The sequence below is a fragment of the Chrysemys picta genome, chromosome 11 (genome assembly GCF_011386835.1).
Source record: "Chrysemys picta bellii isolate R12L10 chromosome 11, ASM1138683v2, whole genome shotgun sequence".
Classification (NCBI taxonomy): domain Eukaryota; kingdom Metazoa; phylum Chordata; order Testudines; family Emydidae; genus Chrysemys; species Chrysemys picta.
The window spans coordinates 75,929,785-75,947,131 of NC_088801.1; the positions used below are offsets into that span (position 1 = coordinate 75,929,785).

The window sequence follows — 17,347 nt, forward strand, 5'->3', positions numbered from 1 at the left end:
ACAGAAGGAAATAAGGGATGTGACATTCCTGGTAGGAGCCCCAAACAGACACAGCTTTCATATTGGGATGCTGAAATTAATTCAATCAAACTATTTTTCCTTTTCAGCTTTTAAAAGGAGTATAGGCGGTAATTTGTAAATTCAAGTCATTCATGCTGCAACATGCCATTGTAAACTGATCGCATGTACGCACGCACACCTCCAAGATATGCTATGTTCCTTCAGCAGTTCCTTATTCCCTTTTCACCCTCGATGTTGGTGCGACAACATATCCATTTAGCCAGTAGGCACAATCCTAAATATTTTGTTGAGAAATAATCCGTTGTGCTGTTAACTGTTAAGGAACTGGACAGTAAAACACATTAGCAGAATCAACAGCTTATGCATGCAAAACATCCTTCTGCACTCTCCACAGCAAAAGCAACACAAAAAACCTCATCCACTAATGACATTCTATACCCAACAAATGTGAATGGTTTTAAATTCATAATCCAGAAAAGAATATACATTTTGGTTCATCACATATTGCTCCATTTATGAAGTAATAAACTTTGGCATATGGGTCATGGAAAATGGAAAGATCTAATAGCTAGAACAGCAGTGAGAAAGCAATGCATACTCCATTCTAGCAATTAATGGGTTGTCAACATTTCATGTTATTTCAGCAAACAATTCTCACGATTTGGGAGATGTGAATCGTCCGGGGCAGTAGGGCGCTATATTTTTCTAGCAGAAGACAAACACCATCTCATTCTGATGCATTTTTATTTCTAGAAAAATGGGATGCCATATTTTTAAACTCAAAACCAAAGATCACATCACTCTAGAAAGAGCTACAGTTTAATTTTTCACCAGGAGACACATAAACTACCACTGATAACACAGCAGTCCTTGTTTTAACTTAGGAAACATTTTACAATTTAAGAAATATTGTGTCTTTTTGCACTGACATATAGGTCTTTTAACCTTCCATCAGTAAACTCAGCTTCCAGTATTTCAAAATACACTTTGTTAATGTGCATTCCGTATCATGAGTTATATTGTGCTCGTAATTTGTGACAGTTTGTGCTTCAAAATTAGTCTGTTGGTACAGAAATATGGGGGAATGAGGGAATTTACACACCCACCACAAATACAAACTTTTAAACGGTCTTCAATCCATTTTAAAGGATTTTTTCTTTTTATTTTGATGAAAGGAGGCCACAATGAAACTAATATTTTAAAATATTTTACCAGAGTAGGAAAACATTTATCATAACATTCAGGACAAAGAAATAAAAAACTAGTTTTAAATCAAAGAACATTAAAAAATGTTCAGAAAAAGAAAATTCAAAACAGGGAAAAATCTGAGATTCGGGACTTTTTAAAAAATAATTACTGCACAACATTGAAATTGTGTAGTCATAAATATAACACAAAATATTTCCCTAAAGTTACAACTTTTCAGGATTTTTCAATTTGGAAATGCAGGAAAATGTCCATCTTTGAGATATCTGTCTATAAAATCATTGACCTTCATTGTATCTTAGTTGCAGTGCTGAAGAGTCATTGTTTCTGAGTTATTTTCACATGACTTTTGAGTGACAGAAAATTGTATTATAGTCCAGTCAAGTTAAAATTAAATGACATACTGTAGAAGATTTGAAGTACAGAAAAAATATTTCTGCAAGCAATTGTCTAAAGATCTCTGGAATTCAAGGGTGATATTTTAGGATTTCTGAACAACTGACCTATGCAACACTATTTAAAAAATAAATATTTGACTTTCTGAAATTTTAACATTAGACTTAAACTTAACTTGTTATAAGAATATATAATAGGAACATGTTGGAATCAGAAACAATTTATCTAATGTACAACTTAATCTTAAAGCAAAAGACCCTTTCGTAACATACTTTAACTTTAAGGAAAAGAGAATACTATCAATAAAATGCATTCTTTTTCCAAAATCTAGTTAAATATATTCCTTCATTGTTTGAAAGGAATTACAGACACTGACATAAAGATGGTAAATATCAGACAATTGTATGCATGCATTTCAGAATGATGAACCAAAGGTTTTTAATTCACAAGCGATAAAAGTCTCTTATACGTTTTAATTTTTATTATCTTGTCATACCAAAATTAATCATTTCCTTTTTACCATTTCCAGATGCAATACATTAATATTGCCGGTTCTGTTTTCATACTATTTGTGCTCCATAGGTGCATATTATCGACAATATACGAAGGATGTACTGTAAATTATACCTAATAGGCATATTTAGCCTTTTCTAATGTAATACTTGGGACGGGTCATATTAATACCCTATTACATTATCTTTATTATATCAAAATATTTGCTAAACCAGTAGGTTATGGAAATAAATTCTACATCATACCAAGGTAAAAACAATTACTATTTTCACTATCCCACTTGGTTATAAAAAAGAGTAAAAGAATAGCTATTAAGATATGTAAATTGTTCAAGTCGTTGACTTTCTATTCATTTTGTTCTCTTTAAAACTGTAACCATTTCTAAATCTATACTACCATGGCTGTCTTATCATAGATTTTTAAATATGTCTAAAGAAACCTTCTTAAGAGGTTCACTTAAGAAGCCTCTTTTAAAAGACTTCAAAGTTCTTTTATCCCATTTGGTATAGAAAACTACCTTTATATTTCATGCTTCTGACTAATTTTTATTTGTAGGAGAAGTTATTTAACAGCAGTGGTTTTCCACCAATACGATCTTTTAAATCTTCTTACCTCCGAAGAACAGCTGCTTTAGAAATGATTTGGTTTGATGCGGGTTTCAGACAGATGGTCGCCCTTTTCACGTTTGGAAAAGATGAAAAATGCTAAGAGAAAAAAATTACAGTGATATTTTGTTCTAAAGCACAGAGGGTTCTAAACCTCATTGGCCTCAGGATGGGAATCACGTGACATGGGACAAAGACCATGTGACCTATTTTCTCCCAGAGCCCTTGGTCTCCCTTGAAACAGGGATGCACCCAACACTGATGTTGTCATTTCAATGGCTTTAAAAAAAAAAAAAAAAGGCCACTGAGCAAATCAGGTTGCCTTGAGGCCATGGGGATGAACCAGCCAGGACTTTCAACATGAACAGGAAAAGAGCTCCAATTAATCAGACGGGATCCTTCCTGAGCGTATGTCTCTGCTGCAATTAGACACCCGTGGTTGGGCGTCTCAGTCTCGCGGGGCTCGGGCTAAGGGGCTGTTTACTTGTGATGTACACGTTTGGGCTCACGTTGGGCTCCAGATCCAGCTCTGGGACCTTCCCACCTTGCAGGGCCCCAGAGCCCAGGCTCCAGTCCAAGCCCCAACAATTAAACAGACCCTTACCCTGAGCCCCTTAGCCCAAGTCTGGCACAGGCCAGCCATGGGTTTCTAATTACAGTGTAGACACACAAAAGAGCGGGAATTTTCTGCTGTATGTGGCAAATGTGAAATTTGAACAAACTTCTCCAGTAGATTCCCCTCTACAGATCACACAGAGAGCTGGCACGTGAACAAGACAAAGGGAGCAGGTAAAGCCTCGACCCTCGGAACCCCAGGAAAATGTTTCTCATCAGGAGGCCATAAAACACTGAAAATATTCTTATAATCAAAAGCAAGGAGAATCTGGCTCCCCCACTCCCCTGCACATCCTTCCCCTTCAAGGTCCAGTATTCCCCATCAACTGCCCGAAACACACAAATCCATTGAATTGGCTTGTCCTTATCACTGAGGCATGGTTTACTCTTACTTGAATAATAAATATAAGGGGGTCGTGAAAAATTTTGACTTTGAACAAGAGGTTGCTACCCTGCAAAGGTTGAGAAACACTGTCCCATGAGAAGGGCCTTGAGAATGGCAGACAAAATGGGGAACAATCCCAGTTGGACCAAGTCTGCTTTCATGGAAGGACCCAGGCATGATTACAAGAGGTCCATCCCCCACCGTATGGCACGTTAGGTTTTAGTATTGCCAATCCCAAATGTTCGTGAGTCAGGCACTAAACATAATGAGATGGCTTAAAAATCATGAGATTTAAAAAATGCAATTTAGGGGAGGGGTTTGTGGGGCGGCGGGAGGACGTCTGGCTTTAGAGCCTCTAGGGGTCACTGTTTCAAGCTTTTCTCCACAGTCATGAGGGCTAGAGATTAACCCGTTTAAAAAAGGAAAGTGGGAGTGAGGCATGTGGGAGCAAAACAGCCTGTGGGGGGCAAGGGGGCGAGAACAAAGGCTGAGCAGTGGGGGTGGGGATGAGAGGGATGGGTTTGGGGGCACTGAGTGGAGCAGTGACTGCCTTTCACTGAGCAGATGTGCTCTGGCTCTCTGGGAAGGGCAGGGCACTGGGCTCTAAACCACAGCCCAAGCACTGCGCCAGCTCTCCTCCTCCTGCAGCCAAAGCGGCTCCCGACTCTGCACCTACCAGACAGTGCCAGGGACACAGCTGGCTCGCTGGGCTGGTGGCTGAGGTGTGACGACACCTATTGTGGATCTGGCATCGCCAGCTGGGAAAGCCGTTCCAGTGTAAGGTGTAGGTTGGTGTTTTCTCAGCGCCTGGCTCCTGCATGGAGTTGTGGGCTTAAATATAAATAAATAAATATATGGAGATATCCCATCTCCTAGAACTGGAAGGGACCAAAAGGTCATTGAGTCCAGCCCCCTGCCTTCACTAGCAGGACCAAGTATTGATTTTTGCCCCAGATCCCTAAATGGTCCCTGCAAGGATTGAACTCACAACCCTGGGTTTAAGCAGGTCAGTGCTCAAACCACTGAGCTGTCCCTCCCCCCTTATTTGAGTCAGGGCTGCTGTAACCCCTAAGTCTCCAAAGCTCATGGCAACATTCCCTAAAAAAGGCCCTTTTCTCTGTTGAACTCTTGCAGCCCCATGCAAGGAGACTCAACGCAGGTTCCCACCATTAATCACACCCCAACGTTAAGATGCTTATTCCTCAGGATTGGTCACAGGGGCAGAAATCCTTTCATTTGGGGCCTCTGCTATAACGCAATGCAAGTAGAAGCCAGTAACATTCTACATTTCCTTCCTGGAGAGATTTTTCCAAGAAAGATTAACTCCATTTCTGCAAGTGATGTCGTACATTTTTAACACACACTGTCTACTACAGTCACATTCACCACTGGGAGGGGGGAATGCTGGAAATGAGTGAACATTTTTGCCACAAAAGCCCCTCAGATTTGGTCACCAGTTTTGTTCGTATGGTTTTAAAACCCGAACATTTCACTTTCAGTAACCCTCCAATGACCCGAGACACCTGTACAGATCAGTTTGTGAAACACTCTGCTGGCTTCAAGTTCTGTCTTGTGAGATTCCAGGCAGGGGTGCCACAACAGCCAGTCATAGAATCATAGGATATCAGGGTTGGAAGGGACCTCAGGAGGTATCTAGTCCAACCCCCTGCTCAAAGCAGGACTAATCCCCAGACCCCTAAACAGCCCCCTCAAGGATTGAGCTCACAACCCCAGGGTTTAGCAGGCCAATGCTCAAACCACTGAGCTAGTCCTAACAATGCCATCATACAAAGGGGATGTAGGATGGAGAAAGTAACACACACACAGCATGTAGTATCTACATGGACACACTTACACAGGTGGGGACAGAAGAGATGAGACACATAGGTGCTCCAGCTCCAACTTCAAAGACGCATGGGAACCTGTACCCGTGCCTGTGCTTCCCAAATCAGTGATGATTTTATGTTTTCTTCCAGATCCTTGATAAAGAAGTTAAATAGCATAGGACCAAGAACTGATCCCTGTGGGATCCCACTGGAAACAGACCCGTTCAATAATGATTCCCCATTTGCAGTTACATTTTGAGACCTATCAGTAAGCCAGTTTTTAATCCATTTAATGTGTCACTTAATTTTATATTGTTCTAGTTTTTTAATTAAAATGTCATACACCATATAGAAGTTGAAGTATATGATGTGAGCACTATTACCTTTATCAACCAAACTTGTAAACTCATCAAAAATAGATATTGAGTTAGTTTGACAGAATCTATTTTCCATAAACCCCTGTGGATTTGCATGTTATTTTAACTTCTTTTAGTTATTTATTAATCGAGTCCCATATCAGCCACTCTATTGTCTTGCCCCGGATCGATGTCAGGCTGACAGGCCTATAATTACCCAGCTCATCCCATTCACCCGTTTGAAAAACTGGCACAACATTAGCTTTCTTCCAGTCTTCTGGAACTTCCCCAGTGTTCCAAAACTTATTGGAAATCAACATTAATGGTCTAGCGAGCTCCCTTGCCTCGTCTTTTAAAACTCTTGGAAGCAAGTTATCTGAATTTGCTGATTTAAAAATGTCTGACTTTATTAGATTCTGTTTAACATCCTCTAGAGATACTAGTGGAATGGAAAGAGTGTTATCACTACCATAGGATGAGACTATATCATCTGTTTTTCCCCAAATACAGAACAGACATATTTATTGAATACTTCTGCCTTTTTTGTATTGTTAATAATAATTCTACCATTTCCATCTAGTAATGGACCAATACCATTGTCAGGATTCTTTTTGTTCCTAATATATTTTAAAAACTCCTTATTGTCCTTAACTCTGATTGTCATAGATTTCTTCCTGTGTCCCTTTGCTTCCCTTACCCATTTTCTATAATTCCTAGCTTCTGATTTATATTCACTATTATCAACTTCCCCTTTCTTCCATTTGTTATATAATTTTTTTTATTTTTTACAGCTTCCTTCACTTACCCTTTAAACCAATCTGGTTTTTTAACCAGCATAACGTTCTTCCTCAGAAGAGGGATTGTGTCTTTTTGGGCATCTAGTACAATGTTCTTAAATGATTCCCAATTATCATTCACTTTTTTTGCTGATTAAATTCTTCTTCCCAGTTGATTTGGCTCATAATTGTTTTCAGCTTTGTGAAATTGGCCTTATTGAAGCACCAAATACATATATTTCTGGTCTGGACTTTATTCTGCTTGCACATTATAAATGTGATCAAGTCATGAAGTAATGACTCAGTGATGTTGAAATGTCGTCCACCAAAATCCATCTGATCAGTTTAGCACTGCCTGACTGACTCTTTGAACATAGATAGCATCAGTGACATATACAAGACTTAACATCATTGCAAATAGGTACTGCCTGGTCTTTTTTCAAGACAGTTCCCACCCACTGGGTCATCAAGGCTCTTCCCAGAGGTGGCACCCCCACCCAACCTTAGGCCACCCTTGTGGACATGTACTGTGATTGCTTCAAGTCCTATTTTCACATCAAGCTGATGTGCTGAATGTTGTCTGTCAGCTGCCCTAAATTCTGCGATATCACCGTGTCAGAGCAACGCTTCTTTGTAACGATCACAATGCTCTTTTCATGCTCTGCAATTTGAGCCCTACAACAGAAAAAGTGGAGACCTGTCCCCAGAGTAAAAATCATACGTTTTAAGGCTTGAAAGTGGAATGCAAAATATCCACCTTTCTTACAACAACGTCATCACAACACATTGCAAACATGCTGACTCTTTTACTCCTACTCTGCACTGCCCTCATTTCTCAGGTACCCAGGAACCCTACCAGTGTCTGGTGCTGCCATTCTAGCTCAGAGTTCTTTAGCTTTTCTATTATTAAAGAGCCACATTGAGTGGGTTCCCAGGTAGAACGCGAAGAGCCCTTGGTGTTTGGTGAATACAGAGGATAACCCTGGAAGCTTAGACAACATTGCCTCAACAAAACAAGTTCTGTCTGGGAACTATTGCTGGGCACACTGGCTGTCTCTTTTGACTACACCAGTTGTACCCTCCCAGGAATGCACACAATCCCAGCAATTAGCAGTGAAAGGGGTTTGTCCAGGATAACTCCCATTTCCCAATCACTTCCTTACCTCTAACATGTCCGTACATAACCATTGTAAGTGCCAGCTCTATCTAGAGAGAGAGATATATAAGCTGTAAAAGCGCAGGAAAGAACTGAGCCAGTTTTTGCTCATCTGCAGCTTCATTATATTTTATAAAAATATCGCTACTGTATCGTTCAAAATACACCCCCGAGGAATCCTTTTTAAAAGATTGTGAATAAATGTAACTGCTTGTGACAGTGAAAGCACTAACATGGCAAAGTCCCCACACTGCTGTGCAAAGTCTCTCCTCCACACCTCCACACCAGCCTGCTAGCCCTGGCATTTTCCAGAGCCTGGACTCTATTGAGTCCTCAGCTAGAGGTCGTTAGTCATGTCAACCTGTCTGGCTGTTTAACAAAATGGAGAAGACCACACTGTGTAACCCGTGCCAGAATTGGAACTCCCTCTTCCGAGGCAAAAAGCAGGTGGTCCAAATCAGCTTGCTATCTAAGGGCCAATTCCGCTCTCACTGACCCAGCAAACTCCCATTGACTTTGATGGAAACAGAATGGGGCCCTAATCCCTTCTCCAGCCTCTTTTTAACATCATCATCATGTCCAAGTCTGCTGCATGCTCTTAACATTTTTCAAAAGCCTACACCTGCATCTGATGGAAAGGACTCCGTACTCTGACACAATGTGTCAAAGGCTGGTGTATAATCAACACTTCACCTGCTGTCTGGTTTTGAGTTTTTCCAACATCCTGTCATGAACCAAAAAAATTAAACAATGTAATTGCCATGTTATCAGCTTTGTTGGCGGGAGAACACAGGAGCAGTGGAAATGGCTTGCATATTAGACAACAGTAGTTATTTAGAATAATATATGGGGTCTGATCCTGCATTCATGTTGAAGCAACTCCAGTTAACTCTGTGATAGCTGTGGTGTTACAAGGGGCATGGATTCTCAGAGCAATGGCAGAAGTGCTATACCACGGGTGCTCTGAACCCCACAGTAGGCACCCTGAGTGTCGCAATTATGCCAGGACTCAGAGGCACTCAGTCCTGGCAGCCCCAACCACAGCCTATATCACGACGGGTGGTGGAGACTCAGGAATTCTGAGCAGAAGTGGGTGGAGCCCCTGATTTCGGGAGCTGCATTCTACCATGGGGGGCGGGGGGCGTAGTGAAAAGGGGAGCCCGCAATCTAGAATGTAAGTATATATTTGAATGTCTTTGTTTTGCGATACATGATTGCAAATAGAGTTTTCAATGGGTCTAAGAAAGTTCTGAACAACACCAGTGTTAAGGATGACACACTTTTATCTCAAGCAGTGTTAGCTGTGGGGACAATGTGCTAACTCACTATTACAAAAACTCCAAACCATGCAACAAACACAAATCCAGCCCATCAAGTCCAACCCAGCTCTTCCCTTCATTCTTACTTGGCTTGGAAACACCCTCATGCTACCAATTACATTCAAATAGGAAGAAAAAGGGGAAATGCACCTGCTTCCAGCATCACGATCCTCACTCTTCCACTCCAAATCAACACTATCCATCACCTAAGCACACTCATCTAAATCTGGCTGCAAGTAATCTTCTTAATAATTATATGACACAGACAGACAAAAATGGTGTTAGGTTTCTCCCTCAGCAGAAAGCAAGTGGGATTAAAGGATCAGAACAAGCACTGCTGAGATTAAAATGGTTGACTATTTTCAAGAACAGAGACTCACTTTCAATAAAAGCAATGAAGACGTTGGGGGAGGGGATTTATGCCAGACTTTATTGGCCTCAAATTTAGAAAAATCTTAGTCTAGAGAAAATCACACACACACACACACACACACACACACACACAGAGGCACATTAAATCAGCTTCTGGATTTCAAACCTGTGTTCATGTTTTGTCTATGTTCCCTGGCTGGTCGAAGGAAATTTGTCTCTCAGATCATATGGAATTTCTTTACATCTAAATGGTTCTCAAGTTTTAATTGTCAAAGTGGCAAGCAAATTAATCTGTACAGTAGCCAAAGAGAAATAACAGAACATCAGCACCAACACAGTGTTTGCCTTCAAAATGTACATGCACAAATTGACAAGTCAATACATTACAGTAAGCAAATGCCAGGCTTACCAGAGCAGGAGGAACTTCAGTGGATGGGAGGTGGGACCACTACCCATGGAACACAATGGACACACTAATATTTCCATCTCTTTGCACTTCCCTATATGTTAACTTCCCCATAGCCCCCAGCAAGGTTACCCATGTTCACACAGTGTGGGGTGCTGCAGTAGGTCAGGCTCTCTGACTAATTGCTTCGGAAGGGCGTGAAGGGGAAGCAGGAAACAATGGTGAGAAAGGGAACAAATGTGCAGGGTTTCTGTTTCACCTCAGGGCAGGGCAATGCACAAATAATCCACTTCCTGGATCAATGCAATTAACTTTACTGGTTCCCCTTCAAACTCACATTAAGCAGAAGGGTCAAATTATGGAAACATGTGGTGTCAACACAATGTTCCCTCTTCCCTCCACTCTGCAGAGTATTAACACATTCGGCTATATATTTGCTGCTATTTTTTTCCATGAAAACGTTCTCCCTTCAGATCACAAAGCCTTGCACTTCGAATCTGGCACTTTACCAGTTTCCATTGGCACCAGTTCCAAAGGAAGACAGGGCGGAAGCAATTTGCCAGTGGAATAGGATATAAAACTAGTCTCAAAATGAGGAACCATTTACTACTTTGAGGCCCTCACTTTCCATCTGCCCTTTAAAAACTCGTTGCAGTTTTATGTTGAAGTAACTCCCATGCAGCATTCTTTTTAACCTGCCTGTAGACTCTACTCTCAATCCCTAATAGGACAAACAATTCTCTGTCTACTCGCTTTTCAGAAATCACTGGCTTTCAGGAGGTAAAATGCAGGGTTTTTTCCCCTGGTGGATGCGGATATATATGGGTCAGTAGGTTCAGAAACCACAATGCTGTAAACTTGGGATGATTTGAGCTACGTTCACCCAAGTCTGAACAAACAAATGGGGAGTTTGTAGAGAACCTGGAGCTCACGGGGACAAATACCATGCAGATCTCTTATCTGCACTGCAGATCTCTGTGGCATGTCCTGCCCTCTGGTTCCATATGGAGAGAGATATGCAGCACAAAGCAGAGAATTTTTCCTCCCCGTTTTTTGTTTGTTTGTTTTGGAGGGTGGGAGGTCATCTTGAATCATTGTGATGCTTTTCCTAACTTTCAAGATATATTTTAATACTATGTTCTGAGACCTGTAGAGCTAGGAAGATTTAAACAACTATATAATTGAGAGTGGTGTTTATGTTAAACAATCTCGGTTCCACCTTGTATTGACACTCCGAATACCTTTCCCAGACCTTAAGAGGAGCGCTGTGTGGCTCAAAAGCTTGTCTCATTTGCCAACAGAAGCTGGTCATGAGAACATAATAAAGGCCATACTGGGTCAGACTAAAGCTCCATCTAGCCCAGTATCCTGTCTTCCGACAGTGGCCAATGCCAGATGATTCAGAGGGAATGAATAGAACAGGTAATCATCAAGTGATCCATCCCCTGTTGCCCATTCCCAGCTTCTGGCAAACAGAGGCCCATCCCTGCCCATCCTGGCTAATAGCCATTGATAGACCGATCCTCCATGAATTTACCTAGTTCTTTTTTGAATCCTGTTATAGTCTTGGCCATCACAACATCCTCTGGCAAGGAGTTCCACAGGTTGACAGTATGTTGTGTGAAAAAATACTTCCTTTTCTTTGTTTTAAACCTCCTGCCTATTAATTTCATTTTGTGGCCCCTAGTTCTTGTGTTATGAGAAGGAGTAAATAACACTTCCTTATGTATGTTCTCCACACCCATCATGATTTTCTAGACCTCTATCATATCCCCCATGTAGGGGAACTTCCTTTATTTTTCAATTTTTACAGTTATCCTCACATAGCCAACTTGGATTTCCCTTAATTGTTGTTGGGGCTGCATGTTCCCCACCCTTTGGTGCTCTTTTTGCTAAAGGCGGGAAAAGAGACAGGCCGTGTGACTGATAATCTGCCTAGTAACAAGGCAGTATAGAAGTCCAGCCCTCCAGTCACACAGGGCTGCCCATCTGAGAGGCAGACAGACACCACGCTAAGGGTTGCTGGAGTAGGGTACATACCCGCATGTGAGGATAGCCGTCCATCTGCTGTCCTTTGGTTCCAGTTCACACACACACACATGACGGCGCAGGGAGGAAGGCATGTGAAGAGAAGAACAGAGTTGTCAGCTTACCTGTCTGGCAGTCCCGTCCTCAGGAGACTGCTATCACCGCCTGCGTCTAGTGCTCTCTCCTGTCATGTTGGTGGGCGTCTGTAACCAAGCTGCAAGATATGGTAAAGAGACATCTAGACTCTGATCACCTGTCCTTTATATAGTTCTGGGTCAGGGCTTTAAGCCCCTGGTTGTTACAGCTGAAGCTGGGTTTGTATCTGGTCCTTCATAAGTATAGTTTGGAAGTCCTTAGTGTTTATCCTCTTTGTTACTGTTTTAACTGTTGAGTTATAAATAAAACTGTTATTTTATGTGAACCTTAGCCTTATAAGTTTTCTTTGGGGCTAATCACCCGATGACAGATGCGGGATAGGGAGGTGAATCTAGGCTGGTTTCCTGGCCAGATCAAAAATCAGTCAATCCCTTAGTCATCTCTTTTCCAAGCTGAAGAGTCCAAGTCTTATTAATCTCTCCTCATACAGAAGCCGTTCCATACCCCTAATCATTTTTGTTGCCCTTTTCTGAACCATTTCCAATTTCTAGATATCTTTTTTGAGATGGGGTGATCACATCACCACGCAGTATTAAAGATGGGGGTGTACCATGGATTTATATAGAGGCAATATGATATTTTCTGTCTTATTATCTATCCCTTTCTTAACGATTCCCAACATTCTGTTAGCATTTTTGACTGCCGCTGCACAGTGAGTGGATGTTTTCAGAGAACTATCCACAATGCCTCCAAGAGCTCTTGTCGAGTGGTAACAGCTAATTTAACCCCCATCAGTTTATCTGTAGAGTTTGGATTATGTTTTCCAATGTGCATTACTTTGCATTGATCAACATTGAATTTCATCTGCCATTTTGTTGTTCAGTCACCCAGTTTTGTGAGATCCCTTGGTAACTTTTCGCAGTCTGCTTTGGACTTAACTATCTTGAGTAGTTTTGTATCATCTGCAAATTTTGCCACTTCACTGTTTACCCCTTTTTCCAGATCATTTACGAATATGTTGAACAGTACTGGTCCCAGTACAGACACTGCTATTTACCTCTCTCCATCCAAAACTGACCATTTATTCCTACCCTCAGTTTCCTATCTTTTAACCAGTTACTGATCCAGGAGAGGACCTTCCCTCTTATCCCAAGACAGCTTACTTTGCTTAAGAGTCTTTGGTGAGGGACCTTGTCAAAGGCTTTCTGGAAATCTAAGTACACTATATCCACTGGATCCCCCTTGTCCATATGCTTGTTGACCCCCTCAAAGAATTAAAGTGGTGAGGCATGATTTCCATTTACTAAAACCATGTTGACTCTTCCTCAACAAATTATGTTCATCTATATGTCTGACAATATTGTTCTTTATTATAGTTTCAACCAGTTTGCCCGGTACTGAAGTCAGGCTTACAGGCCTGTAATTGCTGGGATCACCTCTGGAGCCTTTTTAAAAAATTGGTGTCACATTAGCTATCCTCCAGTCATCTGTTACAGACGCTGATTCAAATGATAGGTTACATACCACAGTTAGCAGTTCTGCAATTTCACATTTGAGTTCCTTCAAAACTCTTGGCTGAATCCCATCTGGTCCTGGTGACTTATTACTGTTTAGTTTATCAATTTGTTCCAAAACCTCCTCTAATGACACCTTAATCTGGGACAGTTCCTCAGATTAGTCACCTAAAAAGAATGGCTCAAGTTTGGGAATCTCCTTCACATCCTCAGTCATGAAGACCGATGCAAAGATTCATTTAGTTTCTCCACAATGGCCTCATTTAACATCTTGATTGTCCAGTGGCCCCACTGGTTGTTTAGCTTCTGATGTACTTTAAAAAAAAATTTGCTATTACGTTTTGAGTCTTTGGCTAGCTGTTCTTCAAATTCTTTTTTGGCCTTTCTAATTATATTTTTACACTTCATTTGCCAGAGTTTATGCTCCTTTCTATTTTCCTCAATGGGATTTAACTTCTACGTTTTAAAGGATGCCTTTTTGCCTCTCACTGCGTCTTTTACTTTGTTGTTTAGCCACGGTGGCACTTTTTTGGTTCATAGAATCATAGAATATCAGGGTTGAAAGGGACCTCAGGAGGTCATCTAGTCCAACCCCCTGCTCAAAGCAGGACCAGTGCCTACTAAATCATCCCAGCCAGGGGCTTTGTCAAGCTACACTGTCATAACTATAAAGGGAAGGGTAACAGCCTTCCTGTGTACAGTACTATAAAATCCCTCCTGGCCAGAGACTCCAAAATCCTTTTACCTGTAAAGGGGATTCCTCTGGGCTCTTTAAGTTTGATTACCCTGTAAAGCTAGTTTCCATCCTGATTTTACAGAGATGATTTTTACCTTTTTCTTTAATTAAAAGCCTTCTTTTTAAGAACCTGGTTGATTTTTCCTTGTTTTTAGATCCAAGGGGGTTGGATCTTGATCCACCAGGAGTTGGTGGGAGAAAGGAGGGGGATGGTTAATTTCTCCTTGTTTTAAGATCCAAGGGGGTTGGATCTGTATTCACCAGGGAATTGGTGAAGAGTCTCTCAAGGCTACTTTGGGAATGGTGGCAGCGGACCAGATCTAAGCTGGTAGTTAAGCTTAGAAGTTTTCATGCAGGCCCCCACATTTGTACCCTAAAGTTCAAAGTGGGGAAGCAGCCTTGACACAAGCCTTAAAAACCTCTAAGGATGGAGATTCCACCACCTCCCTACGTAACCCATTCCACTACTTCACCATCCTCCCAGTGAAATAGATTTTCCTAATATCCAACCTAGACCTCCCCTACTACAACTTGAGACCATTGCTCCTTGTTCTGTCATCTGCCACCACTGAGAACAGCTGAGCTCCATCCTCTTTGGAACCCCCCTTCAGGTAGTTGAAGACTGCTCTCAAATCCCCCCTCACTCTTCTCTTCTGCAGACTAAATAAGCCCAGTTCTCTCAGCCTCTCCTCGTAAGTCATGTGCCCCAACCCCCTAATCATTTTCGTTGCCCTCTGCTGAACTCTCTCCAATTTGTCCACATCCTTTCTGTAGTGGGAGGCTCAAAACTGGACACAGTACTCCAGATGTGGCTTCACCAGTGCTGAATAGAGGGGAATAATCACTTCCCTCGATCTGCTGGCAATGCTCCTACTAATGCAGCCCAATATGCCGTTAGCCTTCTTGGCAACAAGGGCACACTGCTGACTCATATCCAGCTTCTCATCCACTGTAATCCCCAGGTCCTTTTCTGCAGAACTGCTGCTTAGCCAGTCAGTCCCCAGCCTGTAGTAGTGCATGGGATTCTTCCTTCCTAAGTGCAGGACTCTGCACTTGTCTTTGTTGAACCTCATCAGATTTCTTTTGGCCCAATCCTCCAATTTGTCGAAGTCACTCTGGACCCTATCCGTACCCTCCAGTGTATCTACCTCTCCCCGCAGATTAGTGTCATGCGTGAACTTGCTGAGGGTGCAATTCATCCCATCATCCAGATCATTAATGAAGATGTTGAACAAAACCGGCCCCAGGACCGACCCCTGGGGCACTCCGCTTGATTGTGCATGATTTATGCTTGTATTTGCAAAGCTAAAGTTGACTTTGGATAATGTTCTCAGTACGATGGAATTCCATCGAAGATCTGTTTGCCCAGCTCCCTTTTTGATCATTAATTGTCCATTCATGATGACTACACGTCTTGAGCATTTCAACCAATTTCCACCGTGTGTTTTTTAACAACAGTACTGCTGCTTTTTTGTTGTAGGAGGCTGAGTAATAACGTGTGCGGTATCTGGTACTCTGCAGTCTCTTTTTCCATTTATGGGTGTTTTCTATGAGCAGTGTTAACCAAAAGAAGTTACAAGGCTTCACCTTCCAGACTACGTTCTTATTAACTACCCCAGCTCTTGCATGTTCATCCAAAGCTAAAGTCACCAGGTTTCACATATCATATGTATATAGTTATTTTTTGTAAAGCACCTTCCGGTGAGTTATAACAGCTGCTGCCAACTCTCATGTTTTTCTCGAGAGTCTCAGGAGATCTGGCGTGTTTCTTAAAGCCCTCGCCCCAGGAGGCATGAGATAGGCTGAGAGTCTCTGCTTTCATTTTTTAAAAAGGAAGTTTGTTGTCCTCCTAGTTGCAGAGAAAAGCTCGGGAATGTGATGCTAGTGTGAGCCTACAGAAGGCAAAGAAAGAGAACTCAACGTTAAAAAAAAAATTCCCATGATTTTTTGGGCCTGCCTCATGATTTTTAAAGGCAGGATGATTCCTGAAGGGTAGATTCATGGAGTCCAAGGCCAGAAGGGACCACTGTGATCATCCAGGCTACCCATCTACCAGCCAGAGACCAGGGTGCTGGAACAATTTATATAGTTGGGGCGGGGCGGGGCGGCGGGGGAGCGGGGTGCTGAGAGCCAGAACCAAACTTTAAACCCTGGATATAATGGAATCCACTTCCAGCCAGGTGTGCTGTGCTCCTAGCAACCTGCCACGCTCCACGCTAGGAGAACCAGGATCAGAGAGAACAAAACAAAACACAGAGTACCTCACCCTAAAGCCAACCCTTTGGGGCCAGGTTTTACCTTCTGTTAGATCCAGGCAACACCCTCTCCCCTCGCCCCCCACCCCGTAGTCAATCTCTGAGAGCAGAAACGGACCCTCGATGTTCAGGTGGGCTTACATCAGGGCACCCACCTCAGGAAGAAGAGCCAAAGCCACTAAGCTGCGTCATTTCGAGCTTGTTTCTAAACTCCCTGCTGCTGTTTTACACCTGGGCAGATCTGGCAGCTCCAGTGCGGTTAGTATGTGACAGAGACGAATCAGCCCCAAAGAGAAGTTACAGGGCTGAAATGTTCTTTAAAAAAACAGCAGCCCAGGGATCCGATTGTTAAGAGGGTGGGGGAACAATGGGCTTGTTGCTGCCTCTTTATGCTGAGTGAAGAAAGCCTGAGTAGGTTTTTTATAGTGGGGGGAGGGAGTGGAGGGTTTCTGCTTGTTTCTTAACATTAAAGATTCATATTTTTGGATGACTAGAGGATCAGGACGATCACAACATCACAGATACCACACATGTGAGCCCGGATTAACTGAGAGGGGAAGTGATGTCACGGACTTCAAATTCTTGAGGTTTGTTAGCACCGTATTTAACTCTAGCACCTGACAAACAGCAAGAAAAGAGCTCTTCCTTAGAGATTTGACACCTCTTCCTCTCCAAGTCAGGGCTAGGAAAGCTCTAATCCACCTTGCTACAAACTGAGACCACCAGCAGCCATGTGAGAGACACGGCTTTCTATTATTTTCATTTT

General features: G+C 42.2%; 1 protein-coding gene across 18 annotated transcripts in view; it reads right to left on the reverse strand.

Moving 5' to 3' along the window:
- The window catches only part of PCBP3 (poly(rC) binding protein 3), a 139,437-nt gene extending 122,767 nt beyond the window's left edge, over nt 1-16,670 (reverse strand). For 4 of the 18 annotated variants that reach the window (XM_042854501.2, XM_042854500.2, XM_042854495.2 and 1 more), the window contains exons 1-2: nt 4,418-16,667; nt 2,749-2,840 (exon numbers count right to left, since the gene is read on the reverse strand). The gene's annotated coding sequence lies outside the window, so the exon portion shown is untranslated. Of the gene's footprint in view, nt 1-2,748 lie in introns of all 18 variants that reach the window. The other 14 variants (XM_042854504.2, XM_024111711.3, XM_042854497.2 and 11 more) reach the window with 7 other exon arrangements.
- Nucleotides 16,671-17,347: the final 677 nt, after the last annotated feature.